Source organism: Mobula birostris, chromosome 26 (assembly GCF_030028105.1).
Source record: "Mobula birostris isolate sMobBir1 chromosome 26, sMobBir1.hap1, whole genome shotgun sequence".
NCBI classification, from domain to species: Eukaryota; Metazoa; Chordata; class Chondrichthyes; order Myliobatiformes; family Myliobatidae; genus Mobula; species Mobula birostris.
The window spans coordinates 45,692,792-45,706,672 of NC_092395.1; the positions used below are offsets into that span (position 1 = coordinate 45,692,792).

General features: G+C 43.6%; 1 protein-coding gene across 1 annotated transcript in view; it reads right to left on the minus strand.

Moving 5' to 3' along the window:
- LOC140188290 (cathepsin K-like) overlaps window positions 1-11,711 on the minus strand; it is a 36,346-nt gene extending 24,635 nt beyond the window's left edge. Inside the window, exon 1 of the mRNA XM_072244394.1 lies at window positions 11,606-11,711. The gene's annotated coding sequence lies outside the window, so the exon portion shown is untranslated. The remainder of the gene's footprint in view (window positions 1-11,605) is intronic.
- Window positions 11,712-13,881: the final 2,170 nt, after the last annotated feature.

The window sequence follows — 13,881 nt, forward strand, 5'->3', positions numbered from 1 at the left end:
AATCACTGGAGTGCATTTTGTTGATGGTCTGCACTGCAGCCATTGTGTACCACTGACAGAGAGAATGGATGTTTAGGTTCATTAAAGGATCACCAATCAATATGGCTGCTTTGTTCTCAATGATGCCAAGTTCCTTGAGGGTCATTAGTGCTGCGCATCAGGCATGTGGAGAACATTCCATCACTCACATCGTAGATGACAGAATGGTATTGGTGATGGGTTGGAGTTGGTTCTTACCTAGCATTCCATTATCAGGCCATGCTGAATGTTGTCTTGGAATTGCTCAATGCAGAAACAGATAGTTTCAATTTTGCAAAGTTTCAAATGGAAGTAACCATTGTATAAGCATTAACACACATCCCCATGTCTGTCCGAATGATGGAAGGAAGGTTATAGGTGAAGCAACTGAAGATGATTGGGCCTGGTTTACTGCCCTGATAAACTCCTGCAGTCATGACTTGGAGCTGGGATGATTAACCTTCAACAATTACTGATGCCTACTGTCTTCAGTTTTAACAGGGTACCTTGATGCCACACTTGGTAAAATGCTACTTGATGTCACAGATTATCAATGTTATCTGATGTCTGGAAATCATCTCTTTGGTCCACATTAGGACTAAAGGCTGCAATGAGAACCGCAGCCAAACAATCCTAGCAAAAATCAAACTGTGCATTAGCTTATGGTATGTTAAAAACACCCTCCATTACTTTGCAGAAAATTGAGAGAAATCTAATTCAGTGGTAATTAGACCAATTGGATTTGTCCTGATTTTTGTGAATATGATATTCCTGAACAGTTTTCCACATTGTCCAGCAAATGCCAGTTTGGCAGCTGTCCTGGAACTGCTTGGCTAGAGTCACAGCTTGTTCTTGAGCACAGGTGTTCAGAACTACAGCTGGGATGTCATCTGCTCCCAGAGCCTCACTGTACCCAGTAATCTCACCTGTTTCTTATTACTTGTGGAGAATTGAATTGTCCAAAGACTAGTTTCTGTAATGGCGGAGATCTCGGGGAGGTCAATATTGATTACCCATTTCTGGCTGAACATGGTTATGAACCCTTCAGCCTTCCTTTGGCACTAATGCACTGGTCCACAGAGATGTTCTTGGAGCCCACTCTACATGTTAGTTATTGAACTGTCCATTACCATTCCCAACTAGATGTGGTAGGAGAGTAGAGGGATGATCTGATCCATTGGATGCGAGATGGCTCGGTTCCCATACTGAACGGATCAAATGCAAGGCCATGTGTTGCAGACTGGCCAGGCCTGCAACTTGTCCTTTCTAGGTATGGGTGATATATCAGCTTGTCCTTCTGCACTACTCACTGTCCAGCCATGTGGACAGGATAAGGCACGGGAGGAGGCTAGCATAATGTTTGCAAGGTATGTTTCTGTGATTACAACTACTTCAGACTGTTCCTCAACTAGTCTCCCAATTTAAAAAGCTGTCCCCAGATGTTTGAGAGGCAAGCATTGAGCTGGGTGTGATTTTACTCTGTCTGCATTTGGTGCCCAGATCCTTCTTTGTACATCTGTGGAGTCTGCTCTCCTCACCCTGTTCAGAGGCCCACCTGGTGTGGGTCTGCAACCAAAAATAGGCCAGACCAGGTAAGACTGGCCAATTAGGACCACTGAAAGTTATCAGTGAGCTAAACAATCTGGTGGTTTTCATGATTATCCTTATTTAAAATAGTTGGTGTAAATTTTTACCCTGCAAATTCCAAATTATTAACTGAATTTAAATTCCACAGTTGCTGTGGTGGGATTTGAGCACACATTACTCAGTTGTTCTTCTGGGTCTCTGATTGGTCGTCTGGTAACTTAACTGCTGTGCCACTATCTTCTGTAGACTGCTGGAGGTGCTGTGCAGATCAGGCAGTGCCCGAGTGGATGATTTGTGTCAAGACCCAGACTCAGAACAGAGGAGAGTAAACAAGTGTGTATAAGTTACAGGAAAGGGTGAAGAGAACAGAGGGAACGTGTGATAGGATGCAGACAAAGTGAAGCAAAACTTACTTTAAAATCCGGCTGCTACTCCATTGAGATATCTGTATCGGTATAGCCAACCCCATGAAGAAAAGGTTTATCTGAAAGTGTTGCATTTGCTTTCAGTGCTGGAAGTTCTAACACACGGTGGTGCTCATGGAACAAGCCCTTCATCACATTGACTCTTCTCCGATCATCAAACATCCATTATGGCATAATGATTACGACAATTGCCATTTATTCTTCGCACATTCTCATCAACCTCCCCCAGATTTTCCCTCTCACCAGCACAACAGAGGTGATATGGCAGTCAAATAACGTACCAGTCTGCAGGTTGGTGCAGGTTGGTGCGGAAACTCCAGACAGACAGTAGTGGAGGTCAGCAGCGAATCCAGCTCACAGCAGCCTCACTGCAACTAGGGTGTCCGTATACACAAGTCACTGTTACACTGAACAATTGAAGAATTAATGGAATATTTACCTTCACTAAAAGAGGCAAAGAAGACAAGGGTAGAGATGTCTTTTTTTCCAATAATAGACCTCTGATGAAGCCACATCTGGAATTTTGATGTCTAGTCTCCTTGTCCAAGAATATACTTGTGATAGAAGGGATGCAGCAAAGATTGATTCCTCCCCATTCCAGTGCAACACTGGAATGTAACTAGTACAGTGGATAGGGGAGAACCAGTGGATGTGGTATATTTGGATTCTCAAAAGGCTTTTGACAAGGTCCCACACAGGAGATAAGTGTGCAAACTTAAAGCACACGGCATTGGGGGAATGGTATTGATGTGGATAGAGGATTGGTTGGCAGACAGGAAGCAAAGATGTGATTGGTAGGTGGGAAGCCTTCAAAGGGGAAATTTTGAGAGTGCAGAGTTTATATGTTCCTGTTGGGATTAAAGGCAAAGTGAATAGGAATAAGGAACCTTGGTTCTCAAGGGATATTGCAACTCTGATAAAGAAGAAGAGGGAGTTGTATGAAATGTATAGGAAACAGGGAGTAAATCAGGTGCTTGAGGAGTATAAGAAGTGTAAGAAAATACTTAAGAAAGAAATCAGGAGGGCTAAAAGAAGACTTGAGGTGGCCTTGGCATTCAAAGTGAAGGATAATCCAAAGAGCTTTTACAGGTATATTAAGAGCAAAAGGATTGTAAGGGATAAAATTGGTCCTCTTGAAGATCAGAGTGGTCGGCTATGTGTGGAACCAAAGGAAATGGGGGAGATCTTAAATAGGTTTTTTGCGTCTGTATTTACTAAGGAAACTGGCATGAAGTCTATGGAATTAAGGGAAACAAGTAGTGAGATCATGGAAACTGTACAGATCGAAAAGGAGGAGGTCCTTGCTGTCTTGAGGAAAATTAAAGTGGATAAATCCCCGGGATCTGACAGGGTGTTCCCTCGGACCTTGAAGGAGACTAGTGTTGAAATTGCAGGGGCCCTGGCTGAAATATTTAAAACGTCGCTGTCTACAGGTGAGGTGCCGGAGGATTGGAGAGTGGCTCATGTTGTTCCGTTGTTTAAAAAAGGATCGAAAAGTAACCAGGGAAATTATAGGCCAGTAAGTTTAACGTCAGTAGTAGGTAAGTTATTGGAGGGAGTACTAAGAGACAGAATCTACAAGCATTTGGATAGACAGGGACTTATTAGGGAGAGTCAACATGGCTTTGTGCGTGGTAGGTCATGTTTGACCAATCTATTGGAGTTTTTCGAGGAGGTTACCAGGAAAGTGGATGAAGGGAAGGCAGTGGATATTGTCTACATGGACTTCAGTAAAGCCTTTGACAAGGTCCCGCATGGGAGGTTAGTTAGGAAAATTCAGTCGCTAGGTATACATGGAGAGGTGGTAAATTGGATTAGACATTGGCTCGATGGAAGAAGCCAGAGAGTGGTGGTAGAGAATTGCTTCTCTGAGTGGAGGCCTGTGACTAGTGGTGTGCCACAGGGATCAGTGCTGGGTCCATTGTTATTTGTCATCTATATCAATGATGTGGATGATAATGTGGTAAATTGGATCAGCAAGTTTGCTGATGATACAAAGATTGGAGGTGTAGTAGACAGTGAGGAAGGTTTTCAGAGCCTGCAGAGGGACTTGGATCAGCTGGAAAAATGGGCTGAAAAATGGCAGATGGAGTTTAATACTGACAAGTGTGAGGTATTGCACGTTGGAAGGACAAACCAAGGTAGAACATACAGGGTTAATGGTAAGGCACTGAGGAGTGCAGTGGAACAGAGGGATCTGGGAATACAGATACAAAATTCCCTAAAAGTGGCGTCACAGGTAGACAGGGTCGTAAAGAGAGCTTTTGGTACATTGGCCTTTATTAATCAAAGTATTGAGTATAAGAGCTGGAATGTTTTGATGAGGTTGTATAAGGCATTGGTGAGGCCGAATCTGGAGTATAGTGTTCAGTTTTGGTCACCAAATTACAGGAAGGATATAAATAAGGTTGAAAGAGTGCAGAGAAGGTTAACAAGGATGTTGCCGCGACTTGAGAAACCCAGTTACAGAGAAAGGTTGAATAGGTTAGGACTTTATTCCCTGGAGCGTAGAAGAATGAGGGGAGATTTGATAGAGGTATATAAAATTATGATGGGTATAGATAGAGTGAATGCAAGCAGGCTTTTTCCACTGAGGCAAGGGGAGAAAAAAACCAGAAAACATGGGTTAAGGGTGAGGGGGAAAAGTTTAAAGGGAACATTAGGGGGGGCTTCTTCACTCAGAGAGTGGTGGGAGTATGGAATGAGCTGCCAGACAAGGTGGTAAATGCGGGTTCTTTTTTAACATTTAAGAATAAATTGGACAGATACATGGATGGGAGGTGTATGGAGGGTTATGGTCCGTGTGCAGATCAGTGGGACTAGGCAGAAAATGGTTTGGCACAGCCAAGAAGGGCCAAAAGGCCTGTTTCTGTGCTGTAGTTTCTATGGTTTCTATGGTTAAAGAGTAGGAATAAACGGGACCTTTTCAGAATGGCAGGTAGTGACTAGTGGGGTACCGCAAGCTCAGTGCTGGTACCCCAGTTGTTTACAATATATATTAATGACTTAGACGAGGGAATTAAATGCAGCATCTTCAAGTTTGCGGATGACACGAAGCTGGACGGCAGTGTTAGCTGTGAGGAGAATGCTAAGAGGATGCAGGGTGACTTGGATAGGTTGGGTGAGTGGCAAGTTCATGGCAGATGCAATTTAATGTGGATAACTGTGAGGTTATCCACTTTGGTGGCAAGAACAGGAAAACAGATTATTATCTGAATGGTGGCCAATTAGGAAAAGGGGAGGTACAACGAGACCTGGGTGTCATTATACACCAGTCATTGAAAGTGGGCATGCAGGTACAGCGGGCGGTGAAAAAGGCGAATGGTATGCTGGCATTCATAGCAAGAGGATTCGAGTATAGGAGCAGGGAGGTTCTACTGCAGTTGTACAAGGCCTTGGTGAGACCACACCTGGAGTATTGTGTGCAGTTTTGGTCCCCTAATCTGAGGAAAGACACTCTTGCCATAGAGGGGGTACAAAGAAGGTTCACCAGATTGATTCCTGGGATGGCAGGACTTTCATATGATGAAAGACTAGATCGACTAGGTTTATACTCTCTGGAAGTTAGAAGATTCGGGGGGATCTGATTGAAACGTATAAAATTCTAAAGGGATTGGACAGGCTAGATGCAGGAAGATTGTTCCCAATGTTGGGGAAGTCCAGAACGAGGGGTCACAGTTTGAGGATAAAGGAGAAGTCTTTTAGGACTGAGATGAGGAAAAACTGCTTCACACAGAGAGTGGTGAATCTGTGGAATTCTCTGCCACAGGAAACAGTTGAGGCCAGTTCATTGGCCATATTTAAGAGGGAGTTAGATATGGCCCTTGTGGCTAAAGGGATCAGGGGGTATGGAGAGAAGGCAGGTACAGGATTCTGAGTTGGATGGTCAGCCATGATCGTAATGAATGGCGGTGCAGGCTCAAAGGGCCGAAAGGCCTTCTCCTGCACCTATTTTCTATGTTTCTATGTTTCTATGTAACACCCTGAAGAGCTTTTGGTGGTAAATTATGTCAATTCATTACCCTATGTAACATGCCAAATATTCTTAAAACACGATGACTTCCAGCTGGCTTTCACATCTCCTGAGAAGTGTTGCAATAAACAATCCTTACTTTCCTATTGTAACTGTTTAAATAAATTAATGTATTTAACATTAATATCTAACTGGGAAAGTTGGATTAGCTTTGCCTGGAATTGTGATCCTAGAAATAGAATTAGATAAATTCCCTCATTCGCAATGTGCGAACAGTAGATAGTTTATATGCTGATAGTCACCCTGACTATTATTTAATTAAGCTTTTGTATTGATTGGTATAGGTCAAGGTGTCTGTGGACAGATAACTGCAACTCTGTTCTGATGCTAGTGCTAATCAGAGGGATACATCTGGGACAGGATTCTCTCTGTTGTCAAGATCCAAGGGGACTCAGTCTCTATCAGATTCCTCCTTGTCTGAATTACCCTGATTCAGATGTATGACCATCTGAGGGGTGGGGGAGTCAGCACAATGATGTCATTGCTGGCACCTATTTAGTGAGGAGCAGTTTGTCTGAATCACACAGATCAGGTTGCAACATCATTTAAGTGCTGGTAAATGATCCAAACGCTTTCAGAAGGCAAGAATGCTCCAGTTGTAAAGCTTTTGATTGAACTCTAACTTGGCATTAACTGCTGACCTAATCAATTTACCAGAACAAAAATATATGCAATCCAACTTCAAAACAACAATTCTCAAATACAGAAAGGAAGTAGATTGTTTCCCCTTCTTCATTAATTTTCTTTCAGACCCTTGTTTCTGTATTCAGGCTTTGAAAGGTTTTTATTTCTGGTTTTAATCTTGTTCCTAGTTTCTAAGCACTGGTCGTGTTTTAGTTTTGGATAGAAACTTACAAAAGCCGTTGGGGGGGGCGGTCTCTCATTAACTTTCTCCAATCTAGGGTTTTCAGATTTTTTCAATAAACCATGTGATGGATATTGGCTTTCCAGTGCCTGAGAGGCTTATTGCCAACCTCAGCTTTCTAACATAGCAGCATGACCTTTCCAAAGGGTCAGAGTTGTTTGTGACAATGTTAAACTTCTTTTCTTTTTTCATTTTCAATCTTTTTATTAATTTCGAAGTATAAAATCAAAACATAGCAATAATACAAATAGTAGGAGAAATATTGTTACACTTAAGAAAAGTAATTGTAAAATCAGATAGTGTAAGTTAACAAAGCTCCCAATCATGTAGAACTGACAACGGATAATACAAATCAAAAAAAAAGTCATGAAAAAGAAAAAAAAACAAAACCAAAAAAAAACCCCATCCCCAAAGAAAAACAGAATTAATCAACTAAACTAAAAGACTTGGGCAAAACTAACAACTTAAAATTGGAAAAGAAGAGAACCTTAGTGTCGACAATTCCATTCCCCTCCAACAACAGTACAGAGAGATAAAACAAGTTTGGAAATGATCAAATTACATCAAGTGAAAATGTTGAATGAATGGCCTATTAAACTTCTAACCAATATTTCTTACTCACCTTCTCGCTGTGAACAAGAACTAGTCTTCAGTTCCAAATGCAAATTACAAGCAGTAATCAGTCTGAAGTGAAAAGGGGAGCTTTGCAAACAAACAACACTGTCTACAGAGCAGAGCCTGCTGGCCCACAGTAGGTGACTGGCTGCTCAAGAGGTGTGGTGAAGTGACCATGAGGTGTTCTGGTCTGCATCAGCTAAATGTAAAACAATGGGGTCATGTTAATTGCCCTACATCAAACCAAGCATCTACAGCTAAGTTATTTGCATCATTGTGATAGAGATCAAGGAAGTTTCCAGACCAGACTTATTTTGTCACTTAGCAGATCAAAGTTGGCACAGGTATGATCAATCAATAGTTGGGATATTTGTGGGCTCAGAGAGTCAGCCTCACAGCATTAACTTTGGGTGACTGGGATCTCTTTCCATAGAAACTTTTAGACCATCTGTGTGAATTACTTTGCCCCAGCAAAGGAATCTGAAAAACATCACAGGCAAATAATGTCAACTAGTAGCAAAACAGTATAAATGCTAGAAAGCATTGGTGATTGTTAGCAATGACAGAAAGATGGGGTGACAAAAAGAAGAAACAAGAAAATCTGCTGATGCTGGAAATCCAAGCAACACACACAAAATGCTGGAAGAACTCAGCAGGATGGGCATCATCTATGGAAAAGAGTACAGTCAATGTTTTGGTCCTGCTGAAGGGTCTCAGCCCGAAACGTCAACTGTACTCTTTTCCACAGATGCTGCCTGGCCTGCTGAGTTCCTCCAGAATTTTGTGTGTGTTGACAGAAAGAATTAGAATTAATTCCTCAACCTTCAGTTAGATCTTGCCATACAGACTAGACAGAGAAGTAAGCTACTCTTTGAAGAGTAGGGTATAACAGTATAAACTCCTGAGAGTGTGGGTACCTGTAGATGCCCAGATTGATACCTTGTCCTCCCAAAGTGCACCACCTTACACTTGTCTGCATTAAATTCCACCTGTCATTTTTCCTCCCATTTCTCAGTGATCCGTGATCAGCAATAGGGTTAATAGTAATACCAATGTTACCTCTTTTTCAGTGGTATGCATGGAAAAGCAGCAACAGTACCAGTTAGCAAGCATATTGATCATAGCAGGATCAGTGATTGGCATGTCCAGGAGAGACATTACAAGTCTGAAAGCTGATGGGTATGAATAGACTGTCACATTAATACCGTCAGAAAGTCATACAGCTGAGGAATGGGCCCTTCAGCCCACCACATGCATACTGTTCCCATGTACATTAATCATGTCCGTGGTCACTGATGGACCTCAACACACTGTAGCATTCTCAAAACAGGTTCAAAGATTCATTTATTATCAAAGTATGTATGTAGTGTACAACTCTGAGATTCGTCTTCTCCAGATAGCCATGAAACAAAGAAAACCCATGGAAGTCAGTTCAGAGAAAAACAGCAAACCCAGTTCCCCCACACACCCTGTAAGCAGTGGAGATATTAATATGTTAATTGATATGTCCAGATAAAACCCATGACTTTAAGGTCACTTAACCCTGATTAAAAAGTAACATTAAATACAAACAAGTGGTCTGGATAGACAGTGACATCAGTGTGGTGAGTTACATGTATCAGTGAATGAGGCAAGGAACTCAGCTGCCAAGCTCCTGAAATAAAACAAATCAGACAGGACAACTTGGATATCCCAATTCTCACAAGATCCCTCTGGGCCTCTCTAGACCCAGTCCTTAAACCTCTCGTTGCTGCAGTTTGAGGTTCCCAGCTGCTTCAAAAGAGCAGCAATCGTACCAGTACCCAAGAAGAGCAGAGGGAGCTGCCTCAGTGAACATTACCTGTAACACTCACATCTACTGTGATGAAGTGCTTTAAGAAGCTAGCATTCACTCCCGCCTGAGCAAGAACCTGTACCAGATTGAATTGTCCTATCCTATCACAACAAGTCTACAGCAGACAAAATCTCACTGGCTCTCCACTCTGCTTTGGAACACCTTGGCGACAGTAAGACACAATCAGGCTGCTGTTTATCTATTACAGCTCAGTGTTCAGCACCACCATCTCCTCAGTATTAATCAATAAGCTTCAAAACCTAGGCCTCTCTACCTCCCTCAGCAACTAGATTTTTGACTTCCTTATTGAAAAACTCCTCCTTGCTGACAACCTACACAGGCACACCTGAGAGGATGCACACTTAGCCCACTGCCATGATCTCTCTACACCCACATCTGTGTGTACAAAGCTCAAATGAAATTATTAAGGTACATTTGTGTCACCATATACAACCCTGAGATTCATTATTTTTTTACAGGCGTGCGCAGTAAATCCTTAATAGAATAATAACCATAATAGAATCAATGAAAGACTGCACCAGCTGTCTGTTCAACCAGGCAAAAGGCAATAAATAAATAAGCAATAAACATCGAGAACATGAGATGAAGAGTACTTGAAAATAAGTCCATAGGCTGCACGGACATTTCAGTGATGGAGCAAGTGAAGGTGAGTGAAGTTATCCCTTTTGGTTCAAAAGCCTGATGGATGAGGGGTAATAGCTGTTTTTGATGGATGAGGGGTAATAATTGTTCCTGATGGATGAGGGGTAATAGCTGTTCCTGATGGATGAGGGGTAATAGCTGTTCCTGATGGATGAGGGGTAATAATTGTTCCTGATGGATGAGGGGTAATAGCTGTTCCTGATGGATGAGGGGTAATAACTGTTTTGATGGATGAGGGGTAATAACTGTTTTGATGGATGAGGGGTAATAACTGTTCCTGATGGATGAGGGGTAATAGCTGTTTCTGATGGATGAGGGGTAATAACTGTTCCTCAACCTGGTGGTGCAAGTCCTGAGCCTCCTGTACCTTCTTCCAGATGGCAGCAATGAGAAGAGAGCTGGTGGGGTCTCTGATGATATTGATGGCTAAGCACAGCTCAATTCTGGTCTATAAAATTGCCAAAGACACCACTGTTATGATGGAACCTCAGATTGGCAACGAAGAGGCATACAGATGAGGAAGATTGGCTGGCTGGTTGGGTGATATCACCTTGCATTCAGTTGTGCATCTTGTTTATCAAGGAATTGATTGTGGGGTTGAAGAAGGGCAAGTCATGAAAACGCACACTAGTCCTCATTGAGGGATCAGTAATGGACAGGGTAAGCATCTGGAGTCAACACTTCAGAGGACCTCTCCTGGGATAACACTGAAGGCGGCAGGGCAGTGGCTTACTTTGTTGGCAGTTTGAAGAGATTTGCTATGTCACAAAGACTTGGAAGTTTCTACAGACTACTGTGGAGAACTTCTGACAAGTTGCCACATACTCTGGTACGGAGACACAAAGTCATGGGTTTGCAAGAGGCTGCTGACAGTTACAGACTCAGCCAGTTCCATCAGGCCACAACGCTCCCCACCATCAAGAATGTTTTCAAGAGGCAGTACATCAGGAAGGCGGCATGTATCACTAAGGACTCTCACCATTTAGCTATTGCCCTCTTCTCAATACTACCACCAGGAAGGAGGGAAAGGAGCCTGAAGAACTGCACTCAACGATTCATAAACAGCATCCACCCCTCTGTCATCAGATTTCTGAGCGGTACATAAACACTACCTAGTTATGCCTTTATTTGGCACTATTCCTCTCGTAATTTCAAGTCATATTGCCACTCAAATAACATATTTCACGTCATATAAGTGAACGATAACAAATCTGGTTATAATTCGCAAAGCTCCGTGTGTCTCCATTGTTTGCCTTTCTCCCCACCACACATTCCTTTCTGTTTTCTCAATTTACGTTTCACTTCTCCACAACTCCCTTCCCCTCTCCTCCATTCCCTCACGTTACGGCCCTCTCCCCACACTTCCCTCGGGTAACTTTTCAGATGGACCCACGGAACAGGCTGGTTTTGTTTCAGTCGCCTCCCGCGGCCCAACAGTTTTGGTTTTGTGCTCAATGCCGGCTGGAAGGGCTCCAGACAAAGTTTCCACAAGTCCAGCTCCGCCGCCGACTAGGTGTCAGTGCCTAGCCGGCTGTCAGTCACTCCGTTACAGATCGCCGACTTACCTCGGAGTCTCCTCCTGCCTCGCTCTCCGGTCCGGACACGACCTGCAAGGATTCCCTGCAGAAACAACTGAAGGGACAGCAGCGAATGCTGTAAGTTTTATATCTCTGCTCCCATGTGACTTTGAATTCGAACAGCCCAGTCGGATTGTGCAACGCGTGATATCCCCCGAGCTGAGAAAAGTGGAAACAAATGTGCGGTGTAACTGCAGGAAAAAAACGCCAGTCTGAAACTTGGCCTGATTCATGTGTATTTTTTTCATGTACAACTTAGTGTTGCAGGAGTGGTGGCTTGCTGGGAGGTTAACTGTGTACAGCTCCCCTCAACCTTGCCACTTTTCTCCGAGTAACTGTTGCACGGTCACGATCCCCAGGGCATTTAGTGCGTTTCCTCTGCTACTGACAGAAACTAGCCACCTGTCACCATTGCCGTTTACTCACCAAATCTAGGGGCAGGTGGTGGAGTTTGGGGCTGTGCAGTAACACAGGCCTCACTAGCTCACCTCTCTCTGCCCTACAGCATCTGCCAGCTCCATTTCATTTCAATGGAGAGCATCATGGAAAATGATTCACTGATAGCAGCCTCATCCTTAAGAACTCCCCCTGAGCTGGTGCTTACAAGCTTACCGTCCAGTCCTGCCAAGCCCTCTCTGTCTCCTGCCCAAAATCCACAAGCAGAACTCTGCTGGTAGACCATTGCTTCAGCCTGCTCTTGTCCAATTTAATCCAACCTTTTCTCTATCCATTCTTTTCTGGTCCTGTCCCTTCCCACATATCCATGACACCTCTAATGCCTTCCTCATTTTGACGGTTTCCAATTCCCTACAATCCCTTTACACCTCCATCTCACATCAGGATGGTGCAAGGACCCCCCCCCCAACTTCTTTCTGGAGCATCCGCCCAACTGGTTCCCTCCCCACACCAACAACCTTGTTGAACATGTTCTCACATTGAATAACTCCTACAGCCCTACATACTATTGCCAGATCAAAGATCCAACTATTGACGCTTTGCATGGGTCCACATTATTTGTGGAATATCTTGGGGGAGGGAGAACGGTCTTTCTTCCAATCTTTCCCAAGCCTACTCCTTCAACATCTTTCTGGTACATCAATGAATGCATTGGTTTTACTCCTGTACTCAGTCTGAATTCAACCGTTCTGTTACTTTAGCTGCCAATTTCTACACTGCCCTCACTTTTATATGGACAACCTCTGACTCTTTCCTTCCTTTGCTGTATCTCTTGGCCTCATCTCAGGAGATGGGCCAGCTGCTAGCATCTATGAGAAGCTTACAAATTTGTATTACTATCTCAACTATTCTCCCTTCACCATGCCTCCTGTTAGACCCTATTTCCATCCAACATGTTCCTCTAGCTGTAATATTTGCTCAGCTGTTTTCTTTCATGGCTTCCCCTCTAGCTTTGTTAACAAAGCCCTTTACTGCATCTCATGCATTTCCTAGAACTCTGTTCTCACCGCTCTATTCTGAGACAAGACAAGGATACAGTCCCCTTGGTTCTCACCTGACACTCCATCAGACTCCACATTCAACTGATCATCCTCCACAATTTTTGCCACATACAAGGAGATTCCACCACTAGATACATCTTCTCTTCCCATTTCCACATTTAGGAAGAACTGAATACCTGATCCATTCTTCTTTTCCCACAAACTATCTCCCCTCCCCCACACTCCCCTTTCCCATCTTAAGGCACTTTCTCATGCAATGACAGTTGCTGCAACATTTACTCTTCCAAATCTTTTCTTCCACCAACTAGAGATTCAGTCATTCCAGCTGAAGCAGCAATTCACACAATCTGTCTTCTGCATATGGTGTTCACAATGTGGTCTCCTCTACAGTGGAGAAGCTAAACACAGATTAGCTGAATGCCAGTGTTCTGTCTGCTGGGGTCACTCTGAGATTCCATTGCTAGCCACTTTTAAATCCCCATCCCACTCCAAATCTGTTCTAACAGTATGTGGCCCCCTGCATAGTCATAGTGAGACCCTGTGCATGTCAAAAGGTGGGAGGCTGGGAACGGACCCAAGTGCAAGACACAGACACTGAAGTACTAGGGACAGGACTAGGCTACAGGGCGATGGCAAAGACATCGACAGGAAAACCTGGTACCTGGAACAGGACTGAACAAGAGAGCTAGGAGCCCAAGCTTGGACTCCGAGTCAGAGACTGGACAAGGACCCAGTACCTGGGTCTTGCCTCTGGCTCAGACCCCAGAACTAGGCAAGGATGAGGCTTAGCAAGCAGGCAGGACAAGG